This window comes from Petaurus breviceps, unplaced genomic scaffold (genome assembly GCF_028583685.1).
Source record: "Petaurus breviceps papuanus isolate PSGF00001 unplaced genomic scaffold, PetGlider_PUasm1.0 91133, whole genome shotgun sequence".
Lineage (NCBI taxonomy): Eukaryota > Metazoa > Chordata > Mammalia > Diprotodontia > Petauridae > Petaurus > Petaurus breviceps.
In genome coordinates, this window is record NW_027187419.1 from 100,285,209 (window position 1) to 100,300,875 (window position 15,667).

The window sequence follows — 15,667 nt, forward strand, 5'->3', positions numbered from 1 at the left end:
TCTCTCTCTCTCTCTCTCTCTCTCTCTCTCTCTCTCTCTCTCTCTCTGCCTCACTCTCTGCTCTGTGCTCTGTGCTTTCTGGGCAAAATTCCTCCCACTTCCAGCTTCATGTGACTCGGGCTTCAGGTCACATAGGCCTTTTAGTGGGAGGGGAAGATCTTCCTATTCTATTAACATTACAAGAAAAGAAGCAAGTAGTTATTAAGTACTTTCAATGTGCATGGTACTGTTTAGGTTTTCTTTGCTAGGATACTGGAGTGGCTTGCTATTTCCTTCTCCAGTTCGTTTTACAAATGAGGAAACTGAGGCAAACAGGGTTAAGGGTCATACAGCTAGCAAATGTCTAAGGCTGGATTTGTACTCATGAAGTTGAGGCTTCCTGTCTCCAGGTGCCTTGACATTCTATCCACTCACTGTGCTACCCAACTTCCTGAGTGGTGCTAAGGTGTAGAAATGCAAATGTAAGAAAAAGAAAATCCCAGCAGGCCCTTTGGCCTAATGGAGGAAAATAATACACAAGAGGGAGCTAAAAATAAGAAGGAAGAAGGGAAAAGGTAGTGGTATCCAAGTCTGGAAAGTCAGAAGCAGAGGCAAGAGGGGAATAGAGGTTCACCAGGAAGGGCCACTCCCCAAAATGGAGGCCCTGGAAGGAACAAACCAACAGAAAGAGGCAACAGACCTTCCAAAGAGATAGTATTCCTGGTTGAGTAGGGCTCTGGGGTAGTTGGGTTTATCTGGGGAAGGAGGCCCCAGGCACTGAGGGAAGTTCCAAGATAGCACAACCATGGAAGCTTGGTTTTGAAGTTCAGAATTCTTAACAGATAGAGAAGAATTTTAGCTATAATTGGTTTTGTTTATGCAAAAAACTTTTTAATGTGTAATCAAAATTGTCTGTTTTATTTGATCTATCCCTAGTTTATTTATGAACTCTTCTCCTATCCATAAATCTGAAAAGCAATTACTTCCTTGTTCCTCTAATTTGTTTATGATGTCACCTTCAAGGTCTAAGTTATTTATCCATTTGGAGCTTTTTAGCATAAGGCCTTAGGTGTTGATCTGTACCTTTTTTTTTTTTTGCCAAACTGTTTACCAATACTTACACAGTAGTTTTTGTCAAATGTTGTGTTCTTAACCCAGTCTCAGGTCCTTGGGTTTATTGAATTTTGGGTATGAACCTCTTAGAGTTATGTCTAAGAAAGACAAACAGAATTAGGCTGTATGTGTATTTATTTATTTCTCTCAAAGAGGATGGTCATGCATATGAATACAGGAAGTAGCAGTCAGCAACTAAATTCATTTTTGGGGTCAGGCTGTACAGTTTATACATCCTTCTAACAGGAGCTGATGTCACTCCATTGTCATTTCAATTTCACCCCTGGACTGAGAAAATATCTCTACACCAGACTACTCCCAGCTATACCAAACCACTCCCAGTCTTCCGACCTCTAGCAAAAGAATTTATCTCCACCCAATGGGCTTCCCTACTTTAGATTTAATTCCTTACTAGCTTGGAGGGGAGTGGAGGGGGGCCCCAGCACTAACCTGGGTAAAGAGGATCAGTGCATTTTCATTATCTGTAATGTCCTTGTGAAGGAAAAATAACTGAACTTAAAGTCAGGACTTTGGAAAAAGATGGGGAGGCTCTGAATCTTCCCAAAATGGTGGTTTTTATCATTTTTCACATTCCCTCCTTTTGGTTAAGGTAGAACCAAGGGGGAACGACCATGAGAGGCACAGTAAAAGAAAACAATACAGACAAAGTAAACAGAAATCAAAGCTAGGGCAGTCAAGAGATACAGACAAACAGGATCTGATATGAAAGAATCTGGAAAGGGATTCAAGTGGAAAGGGAACCCTTCTTGCAGGCCTGGTCTGGATTCTGTGGGGGGAAGCTGTTCGCTGCAGATATTATCTTCTTCAGGCCTTTACAGCACAAAGGGCAAGGCCTCCAGTGGGTTCAGACTGAACTGGTAGGGGCTCTTGGAAGACATACAGGCTGACAATTGAGAGAATTGAAAGAAAACTCCTATCAGTCTTCAGATTGGAGTTTCTGGTCAGCACAACATAGGTCCTTGGTTAAAGGCACATAGAGATGGTCCAGTTTCCCAGCCACCAAGAGCTATGTTCAAACAGTACAATAAAGTCATTCTCATAACTAACAGTAACCCATTCTCAATGTCTGTTTAATCAGCACTTTTTGAGTCCCAGATGTTTCATGTCGTTATCTGGTCCCTAGATAGCTTTTCTTAGACAGTTATTGTCCAAGTTTCAGGAGTTCTCTCCTAGAATCTTAAAATGATTAATTTCCAAACTCCTTAATAATTACTCTACAAACCTCTAGAATCTACTAAAATGTTTTGAGCAACTTTTCCTTTTATCTTATAAAGTAATCAGTGGAAAGCCCAAGGTAGTAAAGTTGATAAATCTTTCCCAGTTCTCTCTAGCTACAGCCCTTTTTCTGGTTGAATGCATTTTAAATCTTTCAAGGTAACAGAATCTAGCTCACAGCACAAACATGACACAGATATTTTCCAACAGAGACACAGCACAAACAAAATTGATGCAGTTTGAGGGGTTCAGGGACCTCTCAAGGATTGGGGTACAGGACAGGGTTGTCTGGAAATAATTCACTGACTCAAGCATTCTTTAAGTCAATTTGTCAAAGGTCTATTTTTACACTTTTCAGTGGGCAAACATTCTTAAGGAACTGTGACCTTAGAAGGTTACAGTTAAAGTTTATATAGGATAAACTAGAGTAAAATATGTGCCAAGTATGCTAACTGAGGGGTTAGTGAGAGGTTAAGGAGTGGTCATTTCTTAAAAGAACATGCACTTTTTGTATCTGCTGGGCAGGTGTTTTACCTAGAGTTCACCAGGAAAAGCCCAAGGTGGGGGAGGGGGTACAGGGAGGTGTGGTTTTTAGCTTTGCCACATCACTAAGTTAACTAGTCATCAGGGCTTACTGAGGATTGCCCAGTCTGTCACCAATCAATATCTTGTTTGACAAGATAGATGTAGAGAGTGTATGTATGTCTTAAGTCTAGGATACACATAATGAGGCCAAGATGCATATAACGAGGTAGGGAGTTGGTATAGATAGTCCAGTGAGTGCTGAATGTCTTTATGAACCAGCACAAAGCCAGTTCAAACTAATAACTCCTACAGGTGCAGTTTGTTACTATACCAGGGAGAGAGAAAAGTGTTTTGCTGGGCCTATTTATTAGTAAATGCTAGGCATGGTGTCCTTGGTCTGGGGAGAAACTGCCAAGGACAATGATTTGAAGCTAGGGAAGTACAATCTTGGAATTGGGATCTGAGCACAAGTACCCAAGCACCCCATCAAAAATGACATGACAGATACAAGTAAGAAACTGCACAAATCTAATTTTCTTGGCTTTTAGGCTTAGTTTGTTTTTAAGATACCAGTCAAAGAACTCCAATGGTGCCAGCATAATTCAGGGCTATCTTTAGTTAACTGACACATTACTGCCAGTTACCTTTACACCATAGCTGGTAATATTTGTGATTGTCAGAATGACTTACCCTAATTTAAGATTCTGACTGATCCAAGACCAAATTACAAAGGATATCCTTTTCAGAGAAGATCTATGCAAATGGTCTTCACCTCAGAGACATCTGAGAAAGAAATTCAGGACCACACTGAACAGGCAGGAATCCAAGGATAGGAACAGGAATAGAGAAGGGTCTTACTCCTTGTCCCTGATGGGGTGATGGGACCTGGACCCCTAAAAGGAAAAGACCATATCTTTGAAAGCAACCCCATCCTTTTTTTTTTTTTTAAGCAATTGGGGTTAAGTAACTTGCTTACTTAAGTAACTGGTTACACAGCCAGTTATTTCTGGGTGTGGTGCTAAGTATCAGAACCTGGATTCGACCTGATCCCAGGTCATCCCGACTCTGGGGCTGGTGCTCTTACTCACTGTGCCACCTTGTAATGGAAATGCAAATTTAAAGATCTTCCCTGCCCCTAGGCTAAAGTGCACCTGGAGCCTGGGGTGGGAGGCTTGTTTTTCAGTAGATACTTCTTGATTAGCCAGTGAGTCAATAAGATTGTTATTCTCCTCTGAGCCAGGAGAAGGCTATATAAGCCCTGATTTGAGGCTTTGTTTTGGGGCTTACTTTGAGAAGTGTTCTGTGATTTGATCAGATGAAACTCTGGGAAGCCATTGTTGAGAGCCCCTGGCTTTGAAAAACCCAGATGTTGATTTGGTATGGATGTAATGGTTGGACAGTTTGGAAATCTGTCTACTTGATTTGTTTCTCTGTCTTGGTAATTCTGCCTGTATACTATGAAGTTCGGGGTGCTGACCTTTTTCCCCTGAATGAGGCAAATGATATATGTTTGACTGATTAAAGTAAGCTTGTTAACCCATTTTGAGTTGCTTTCCTTTATCAAAGCAGATCTAAGAACCTGTGGTGGCAGCGACCCTGGGGACGCTGGGGTGCTTGCTGCTACACACCTGGCCACCCCTAAGTAATTGTGGTTAAGTAACTTGCTCAAGGTTACATGGCCAGATGTTTCTGGGTGGATGCTAAGTGTCTGAGCTCGGATTCGATCCCATGTTATACCGACTCTGGGGCCGATGCTCCCATTCAAAGCAACCCCATCCTCGAATTTTCCCACACATTTCAGCAGTCTAGATCACTGGCATCTTGCCCAAGGCATATGGCCCACCCCAACCCACCTGGATACTTGACATTTCACACACCCAGCCCAGACCACTTAATACTCCTTTTGCTGTTGTTCTTGATCCACCCAAGACTACTTTATTCCTTTCATTATTGCACCTGACCTACCCCAGGTTATTTGCAACTCCTTAATCCCATCCAGATTTTTTCACTGTCCCTTTTTTGTATATGAATGTCAATCCTCACACCCATTAAGTTGCAGATTCACTAGCAATCAAGCCTGCTTCTATTGGCATTACAATAAACCTTGCTGGAAGGTTGGCTAGAAGAAGGTTTGAGTACTTGAATTCTTTACAGACAGACAGCACCCTGTATCCTGACATTTCAGGGTTTCCAGCAACCCCAAACTGCATCACCCGCATCAGGGCCAGAACTTTAGGAGAATGAGTCCTGTGTGGCACCAACTATGATTTGGAGGGAGAATGGTCCAATCTCTAGTTCAGGTCCTAACTGAGGCACCAAATGTCAACCTGAAGAGGATTACACACTAAAAGGGTTAGAGTTGCTCTGGAGACCCCAAAATAACAACACTCCTGGTCTTGCCCAATGAATTCAACTCGAGTCTTCTCAGCCAAAGAAAAGTAAAGTTTATTAAAAGCTTGCTTGCATTAGACACAGCGTAAGCCTGTGCTAGGTCATTCTATGGCACTCTCACAAACATAGAGACAAGATGGGGTCTTATATACAGAAGGTTGTGGGAGGAATCTAGGAGTGGTCTATAGGGGGAGTTTGGGAAGGGTCTTCAGGAGAAGTTAGATGAGATCAATGAGTGATTAAGGGTGGGAAGTTGCTGGAGACTACAGACAATGGTGGGCTAGACCAGTTCAAGAGTGGATTGATATTTTGATAGGTTCAAGGGTGGGAAATCTAATAACAGGTTTGGGCTGCAGCCACAATGTAAGGCTTATGGCCTCATGCAAATGCCTCATCAAATGGGACAATTTAATCAGAGTCCAAGGGGGGTTCTCAGAGCCTGTACCTCAAGGACTTGAAGTGCCCACCAGAAATTATAAACAAAATACCCCTAGACCTGCCAGAAGGGGCCCCTACCAGGGTCCCTGGAAACCACCTGATAGGCCATAATAGTGAGGGAGCTTTTCACATGTGTTGCTAGAAACATACCCCAGATACAAGTCTGTTTTTGTTAGGTACCCAAGACTTTACTAGAAATAGCACCCTCCCCCCACCTTGGAACCACATTTTGTTGATTAGCAACACCTAGTTCTATAAAAATGCATCTTGCTCCAGGCTGTCTTCCCTACTGGGGAGGCAGTCACCAGCCAGTTAATAAACACTCCTATCAAATTATTATTGGTTTGGCTGTCATGTCCATTTTATTTGTCCATTTCAGACTCAAGGAGAGGTCAAGGGGGGCTCCCAGAGCCAATACCTCATCACTTCTGAAGGGAAAACAAACTACTGAACAAGTCAAGACGTTGGAAGAAGCAGAGGGAGGCTCTGAATCTCCCTAAGATATTGATTATTAATAATGATTTTTCACATAAGTCACTAGATTTATTTGCTTCTATATGTTGTACATCTTACTCTTTCAATAAAAGAAAATATTTTATTAATTATTATTTTGATTTTATTTTTGTGGCAAAAGGTAAATGAAAGGGGCTGCTAGGAAATGCAGTGAATAGAGCACTGGCCCAGGAGTCAGGAGGACCTGAGTTCAAATTTGACCTCAGACACTTAACACTTACTAGCCTTGTGACCTTGGGCAAGTCACTTACCCCCAACTGCCCTGCCTTCCCATCTCCAAAAAGAAAAAGAAAAATGTAAATGAAAATTTTTGCCTGGTCTTCCATAGCCACCTGAAACTAAAGATTAGAGAAGTCAGTTGGAATACTGTTTCCTTAGCAAAGGTAAGTTAAAATTCTAGTATTCAGAAAGGTAGGGAAAGCAGAAGATCAAAATAAATTCCTTAAGCACCTCTCTTTTAGCCTAGAATTTAGCCCTAAAGCTAAATAGTTTAAAGTTTCTGTTTCATAGCAATTTCAAAGATACATGATATTAATAAACCATAATAAACCAGTGACTTTTTAACTTATCCTTAGCTTTCCAGAGTCTCACAAGTAAGCTAGTTCTAACTACAAAGTTGCTGGATTTGACTCTTACTCCAACCATGAATTCAGTTAACATGGTACCCACTTGTCTGTATTAAATTATTAGATTACATGCATACTCTGTACCAATATCTAGCAAGACCAAAATACATTGGTAAAAAGGACTGTGGTTTTAGGCTCATCATCTTTGTAATATTCTGTTAATGAGGAAAACTACATGAAATTGAAGATTATTCTAAAGTTCCACCTCACCCTCATCAGATTGGCAAAAAAGTAGAAAAAGGACAGGCACACTAATACATTGTTAGTAGAGTTGTGAATTGGTCCAATACATGGTGCTATGGTTTGAAGATACAAAATATAAGCAAAAAGAAGGTCCCTGCAGCTTACATTCTAATGGAAGAAAATATCATAATAAGGGAACTAATAATCAGGAAAGAAAAAAGGGGGAGCGGAAAAGGTAATGGTATACAAATATGGACAGTCAAAAGCAAAGCTAGTAGAAGAATTAAGGTTGGACAGCAAAGGCCTCTTGTCCAAAATGGAGGCCCCAGGAGAAACTCACCAATGGGAGAAGGAGGTGGGCCTTAGAGAGAGAGATTTCAAGTTGAGTGAGCCAAAGGAGGTTGCATATTCAAGGTCCAGTTCCACTGGTCCAAGTATTCTGGAAAACAATTCGGAACTATTCCCAAAAAGTCACTAAAATATACACATTCTTTGAAGCACTGATGCTACTCTTAGGCTCATTCCCAAGGAGAAGAAGGATGGAGAGAAAGGACCTATATGTACCAGAATGTTTATAGCAACACTTTTGTTGTAGCAAAATACTGGAAACAATTTAGGTTTCCTAAAAAATAGGTTTTTATCCTTTGAGGAAAGGATGAATAAATTGTGGCATGGGGTGGAGTATTACTATCCCATAAAAAATGGCAAATATGAAGAATTCAGATTGAATGAGAAAGATGAAAACTTCTCAGGCCATAAGTTTTGTGGGAGCAAGTCAGAATTTCAGTTTCACCCTTCCCCCGTTCTTTACTACTGCCATATCAGCATTAGGCTCCCTTCAAGGGTCTTTCGAACTCCACCGTTGCTTGTGAACTTTTTCCCTCCCTTGCTTTAGCATCTACCAAATAAGGACATGAACAATACATTGGCTCCCTGTCCCGCCTCCCAGCCAATAGGAGATAGTGGACAATGATTTGAAGCTAGGGAAGTACAATCTTGGAATTGGGATCTGAGCACAAGTACCCAAGCACCCCATCAAAAATGACATGACATATACAAGTAAGAAAGTACACAAATCTAATTTTCTTGGCTTTTAGGCTTAGTTTGTTTTTAAGATACCAGTCAAAGAACTCCAATGGTGCCAGCATAATTCAGGGCTATCTTTAGTTAACTGACCCATTACTGCCAGTTACCTTTACACTATAGCTGGTAATATTTGTGGTTGTCAGAATGACTTGCCCTAATTTAAGATTCTGACTGATCCAAGACCAAATAACAAAGGATATCCTTTTCAGAGAAGATCTATGCAAATGGTCTTCACCCTAGAGACATCTGAGAGAGAAATTCAGGACTACATCAAACAGGCAGGAATCCAACGATAGGAACAGGAATAGAGAAGGGACTTACTCCTTGTCCCTGATGGGGTGATGGGACCTGGACCCCTGAAAGGAAAAGACCATATCTTTGAAAGCAACCCTATCCTTTTTTTTTTTTTTAAAGCAATTGGGGTTAAGTAACTTGCTCAAGGTTACACAGCCAGTTATTTCTGGGTATGGTGCTAAGTATCAGAGCCTGGATTCGATCCCAGGTTATCCTGACTCTGGGGCTGGTGCTCTTACTCACTGTGCCACCTGGCTGCCCCTAAGTAATTGGAGTTAAGTAAAGAGTGAAAAGTGGGGGGAGGGGCACTTATCAACAAAACTTTCCCCAAAATGCCCAAAAGAAAACAAAAAAAGATGCAATATGGAACATGTAGAAATTTTGTTACAACTTTGTCATCATGTCTATCCATCTATATCTATACACACATATACATATCATATATATAACAACTAAGAAATTTATTTTCTTGTACAGTCCTCTTATTCTTTATATATTGGAAGGTTTGTGTTGTTGAAGATTAAGTTCACAATAAAAAGGAATTTTTAAGAAATTAATATTAGGTGAATGTGTTATAAGAATAATTAATCCTATTTGCCTTACATTGTAATAGTAGAATATTTATTTTATTTTATTTTTTATTTTTGTTTTTTGGAGGGCAGTTGGGGTTAAGTGACTTGCCCAAGTTCACACAGCTAGTTTTTGTGTTAAGTGTCTGAGGCCGGATTTGAACTCAGGTCCTCCCAACTCCAGGGCCAGTGCTCTATTCACTGTGCCACCTAGCCACCTAGCCTACCCCCTTAGAATTTTTATTTTTAATGAAGCAGTAAAGAAATTATTTGTTGGCATCCACCCCCAAAAAAGATATATAATTTATTAATGTAGTAGTAAAACAGTAATGTGTATGTTGAAAAAGAAAAAAAATGTTTGAAAAAATTGCTGAATTGTTTTTTCTCTTTTATTCTTTGCTATAAGGAATGGTTCTCTGGGAGAAATGGAGGATATGTTGGGGAATATATGTTATGTAAGAACAAAATATATTCACAGAAATTTATTTTTTTAATATTCTCTGATATATTTTTTGACTTGATGCTAAATCTGATATCAAGCAGATGCATTTCTGAAGCAGCCTCACATTAATGGAACCCTCCAGAAACACAGCACCTTCATTTTCCCCACATTGGCCCCTTCTACTACAGATGTCTTGATTTCACAATCTCAAGTTACTTAAGCCTTCTACATGTTTGTCAGCACAACTGAATTGAAATCTCAGTGTGATGTTGAACAATGTCCAGCTCTGATTAGTGCATTCCATAGTAAGCCTGGAATCTGAGTCTGGATTGATAGATTCCTTTTCTTTGTCAGCATTATTTCCTCGTGTTAACTATTCTTTGCAATGCCAAGCTGGAAAACTATTAAAAATGCAAATTTGGGGGCGGCCAGGTAGCACAGTGAGTAAGAGCACTGGCACCGGCCCCAGAGTCGGGATAACCTGGGAATGAATTGGGGCTCAGATACTTAGCACCACACCCAGAAATAACTGGCCGTGTAACCTTGAGCAAGTTACTTAACCCCGATTGCTTTAAAAAAAAATGCAAATTTGAATGGCATAATATTTCCACAAAACTGTCACTGAGGAGCTGATAATTGTTATAATTAAACAGAGAGCGAAATATACATGCTTCTATTTGTCACAGCCCCCAGAACAAGGATTTATTTTTCTGACTTATAAAACATTGCTGGAATCAAAATATCTTTTCATAGGTTGTGAAAAGGCTAGCTCCACTTTAGAATTTCTTTAAAAGCCATAAAGCACTATATAAATGAGATATTTCCTTTCGTTCATTTTGACAATCTTAGCTATTTATTCTATATGGAAAGCAAGTGTAACTTTGGGGAAAGTGGGTCAGGAGCAAAAAAAGAAATTGCTCAACTTCCTGAAGCTTGGATCTTGCAGGGTACAGTAATTGTATATTTTTCTTTATCTTTCTGTTATACACAAAGCCAGTTTTATATACAACCAAAGGAAAATAGGACTTGTGGAGTACCAATCAATAAATAAACATTTATTAAATATGTACTATGTGCCAGGCATTGCTAAGTGCTGGGGCTACAAAAAGAGGCAATAAGATAGTCCTTGCCCTCGAGGAGTTTACAATCTAATGGAAAGCTCCTTTCCTGAACACTTTCTCCAACTACCATAATGCCTGAAAGTCCATCTTTAGAAATTCATTTGTTTGAGTTAAGTTTTGTAATATCAGTTATTATTGTTTCCCTAATTGTAAATATCTCTGAAGGGGTGATACATTAAGGCATTTTCAGTTGATAATACCTATGGGGATTGAGTTCTCAGTTGTTTCCAAAGGTAGCTGATTGCTAAAAAGAAATGAAACTCAGGACTCGTAAATTTTGATGGCTAGGCAAAGGGATGGGTCTGGAGCATAGAGCTGTGGAGGGCCAGCTTGAGTGGTGGTTATGGGCAAGCAGGAGGCAGCACATTGGCACTGAATAGGAATAAAGGAAAAATTAAGCTGAAAGGGAAGTGAGGGGATGGAGGGGGGGATCCTTAAAACAAGCTGTTCCCATTTCATGATAGTACCTGGTTATTTAGGAACATGTAGGATACAGAAGATGGCTTTTTGTTCATTGCTCACAGTCATGCTACAGAAATTAAGTAACAGGAAAACATGAGGCCCAAGCAAAAAAAAATCTTGAATTTATGATGCAACTCAGTGTTTAACAATAGCATGAGATTAAGAAAATATAGAGTATGTCTCAGTCAGATTATCAAGAGACATACTGTGTACCCAGAGAATTGTTTAAAAATTTTTCAATGTGTCATACTGATTTCTAGATTTCGTAATCCAATATGTGTCTGGAGATAGTAGTTGGCTAATGAAATATACTTCCATTGGGTTTCTATCCAGATTTATGTTGTAGAAATTTTTTCCTCAGACCCCAAGGCCTAGGCTAGAAGGCAATTCAACAATAATCTAAGATAGAAAAGTGAAGGTAAACTTTCCAGAAACATGGTTAAATTCTGGATTCATGTCATATCTTAGCTCTATTTGATCATATGTGCACTGTCTCTGTCTCTCTTTCCTCTCTTCTTCCTCCTTCTCTTTTCCCTTCTCCTCTCTCTCCTTCTCCTTCTCTTGTTCCTCCTCTTCCTCCTCCTCCTTCTTCTCCTTCTCTTCCAACTTCTCTGTCCCTCTCTCTCTGAAAAATGTAGAATTCTACAAGCTAAGTACAACATAAACAGAGACCACCTTCCATATGAAGGCTGAGGTCTACTTAAGCTGTTCTTGTAGACAACTTTTTCACAAATAAAGGAATGCTCCCTATCCTATTTCCCAAACAAAATTCAGAATTCTACTCTGCTTGACAAGTTCCCTTCATGTAATTAATATACGTAGTCCCTAGACCCTGTGAACCAGGATGTTGGAATTCAGAAATGTTCAGAAACTAAATATGAAAGCCTTTAAGACTACACAAGTGCCAGAGAATTTTAATTGTACCATTTAATCCTGTGGCTACAAAGTCAAACCTGCAACACGGAAGACAGGCAAATAAAATTCTACAAACACTTTTGGCTACTGGTTAATAGCATAACCTGCTACTTTATACATTATAATGCTTCTAAATGGGGCTGCTCAGAGTATTTTTTTTTTTAAGTTTGGTTTATATGTCATGGAGCTTAGTTCAATTAGAGATGTTTTCTGTGACCACTGATGGCTTGCTCCAACTTTATCTGAGGAACCCTGTGTCTAAACCTCCCATTGTAAAAAGTGACAAGCTATCAAACCTGTAGTTCATCTTTGTCTTTCTCCTTCTTTTGAACTCATTCTCTCATGCAACACATTATAAGAAGGAAAGAGTTGGGCAACCCTATTTCTGTTGTTTAAATTGGTCTAGCTATCTCATACAAGTCAGATTATATTATATTTGTATTCTATTTATTACCAGTGGCAGAGGAGAATCTTTCAGAGTGAAGGTGGAGATGGAGTGGGGAATGAAAAATAAATCCGTTTCAAAGGATCATAGATTTAGAGTTGGAAAGGATATTAGAGGTTCCTCCTCTTTTTCGACCTCTAGTCAGACAGACCAAGGTGGGAAGAATTACTCTTCAGGAAGATCTTAGGACTTTAGAGATTGAAGAAAACACCCCAAACTCCATTTTAGGAATGCGGTAGTTAAAAGGGCATACACAAAATGTGTTTCCTAATTCCACAAAGCATAAGTTTTGATTTTCTTTTTCTCTTTTCTCACCACCTCTGCACCTCTTTACTTCACTCAATGGATATTCTTTCTACTCATAAACCAGGAAGATGAAAAGGTTTTCTTATATACAGCTGAAATCTAGCTCCTGTAAACTTCATCTCTTCTTCTAGACCTGCCCTCTAGGTTCAAACAGAACAAATCTAATCCACCTTATACAAGACAGCCCTTCAGATTTTTAAAGAATAACATTATTTCTCCCCTAAATCTTCTCTTTCTAGGTCAAATATCCCCAGTTCCTGCAATTGATCTTGGTCTTCAAGCCTTTCTCTATATTGGTTGTCCTTTGGATACACTCCAGCTTCCTAGATTTCTCTGATACCATCTTTTTCTGCAGAAAAATGTAAGTTTACAGTAATATGTACATATATGTATACATTGTATACACATGCATACATACCTATAAATATGTATATATATGTATATACATGTATATGCATATTGTGTACATGTATATATGCATTGTGTGCATGTGTATACACACATACTTATCATACCAGCTAAAATAAAATGATAAAACACAATGTCAAGTGTACTGTGGAGAAACAGGCAGATACTGCAGATAACACTTTAAAGTGTTCAACCCTTCTGGAGAGCAATTTGATAATATGTAGTAAATGTCTTCCATACAGAGTTCAAGATGGGGGAGAGATAGTTATATATAGCAGTTTGTCTGAAAAGATTTGGGTTTTGGTGGACTGCAATACAAGCTCAATATGAGTCATTAGTGTGATGTGGCAGACAAAAAAGCTAATATGACCTTGAGTTGTGTCACTTCTAGGAAGAAGAGGGGGATGGTCCTTTTGTACCCTGCCCTTCCTTCCTTTCTCTTTCTTTCTTTCTCTTTCTTTCTTTCTTTCTTTCTTTCTTTCTTTCTTTCTTTCTTTCTTTCTTTCTTTCTTTCTTTCTTTCTTTCTTTCTTTCTTCCTTCCTTCCTTCCTTCCTTTCACAAAACCTTAAACCCAGGTCATGCTGAAGCTCATAGGTTGAACCACAATAGGTCCCTGCCCAAGCTCCACCTATGTAATAGTAATGGGATTTAAAGATCCCCCTGTATTGGCTTAGTTTTCTGGTTGAGTGTTGAAACCCAGAGCTTGTGAATTCCACTTGTGGGATGGATTTGAAGTGAAAAGAGAGGGCTGAACTGGGAGGAGCTGGTGCCGTGGATTTAGAGAAGGCTCAAGCAGAGAGAGAGGCAGAAGAACTTTTGAGAGCAGCATTGTGGAGGCAGAGAAAGAGAGGATTGCTGAGGGCCAGTTGGAGCTGCCTAGGACTTTTGATTGCTGCCACCTGGAGCTACCAAGGACTGAGGAGACATGGCTGTGATGCTGGTATTTTGTCTGTCTGTTTTGATGTTGTTTTGCCAGATCTGTCTGCTGGTGATGGAAAGTGCTGTTGTTGCAGAGGTCCTGGAACCTTGCTATTGGTTCCAGGTTGCTGTTTACAGAAATCCTGGGAGATGGTCTTGCTGATATTTTCAGTGGTCCTGAGACTGTTCTGAAGGCAGAGGGTGAATTGATGAGGACACAGGCAATGCATATTGTGGCCGTTGTTAAGCTTTGTCTCCCCAGGAACAGAGATTGCTGAGAACTTGCCTCGGGTCAAGATGAAGAAAAGACCTCTCTTTGGGTATTAAATGCTGTGATATCTTAACCTTGTGGTAGCTCAGGGGTAGATGGCCTTTGTGCTCTCCACTGCCCCTTTTGAGAACATGCTTGGTGTTCACTGACAATAATTGTAATCACTTGTGATCCAGGGATGGGAAACTTGACTTTTTTGTGCTCTGTGATTGACCAAATGAATATACTTTGTTTATGATTGGAAACTAATCTTAATCTCCATTTGGGAAGAGAGACTTTGTGATTGACTAAATGAATGTACTGTCCAGGGGGTGGAGTATTACTTGGAAATTGTTGAATCATACTTGGTGAATGCTGTATTTTTATTTTCTCTGTTCTGTGAATGTTTTGCCTTAATTTGTTACTGAATAAAATGGAGAGTTACTATGCTGGTATTCTAAACCTTGGAAGTTGCCTTTGCTTGGCATTACAACCTAATGGCTATATTTTGGACTCTCTTGATTTAGAATAAATGTCAATGGTAACGGTTTTTCTTTGTAACAGCAACCCTGAGGATCTTCCCCTTCCAGCTTGATTTTTTCCCTTTTTTTTCAAATTAAAAAGGCCATCCCTTGACTCACTTCTTAAAGAGGCCTATTCACTGAATGGGCATTACCTCACTCTAAGTGAGTACCTGAAAAGACCTTAGCCTAAAGTCTAGGATCTGCCATTGCATCCTGGGTCATCTCCAGTCATCCTGATGATTATCTGGTTACTGGATCCAGATGGCTCTGGAAGAGAAAGTGAGGTTGTTGACCTTGCACAACCCTCCCCTACTCAAATCAAAGTCAACTGCAAGTCATGTCTTCATTTCCCTGCTGCCATGGACCTCTTCAAAATCGAAGGACAAGCATACAAGCCTTGGTAAGACCTGGTAGGACCATAACTGGAATGTTCAGGATTGAGCACTCACCACAGTTTAAGGAAGACATAGATAATCTGGATAGTGTATAAGAAAGACAAACCCTTTCTCTCACTCCCGTGCAATCTCTCTTGGAAAGGGGTTAGCCAAATTTCAGAGATACTTATCTATGTTACCCTCACGTTGTAATTACACATTTAGATGACCCACATGGACACACACATCTTAACTGGGAACATATATCTTATAAAGATAATGATGAAGTAGGGAAAGAAATATTATGTTAGATTCTCCTGACTCTGAAAAGGTTACTATTGAGGTCCCTCATTATTATAATTGTACCTGTTACTCCCATTAACTGAAATGTTTAATTTTTCCTTTAAGTATTTAGATGCTATGTCATATTGTATTCAAATGAATTCATTTTCCATGGTATCTTTCTTTTTGTTTGTTTGTTTTAGTTTTGCTTTTTGGAGGGCAATTGGGGTTAAGTGACTTGCTCAAGGTCACATGGCTAACTTTTG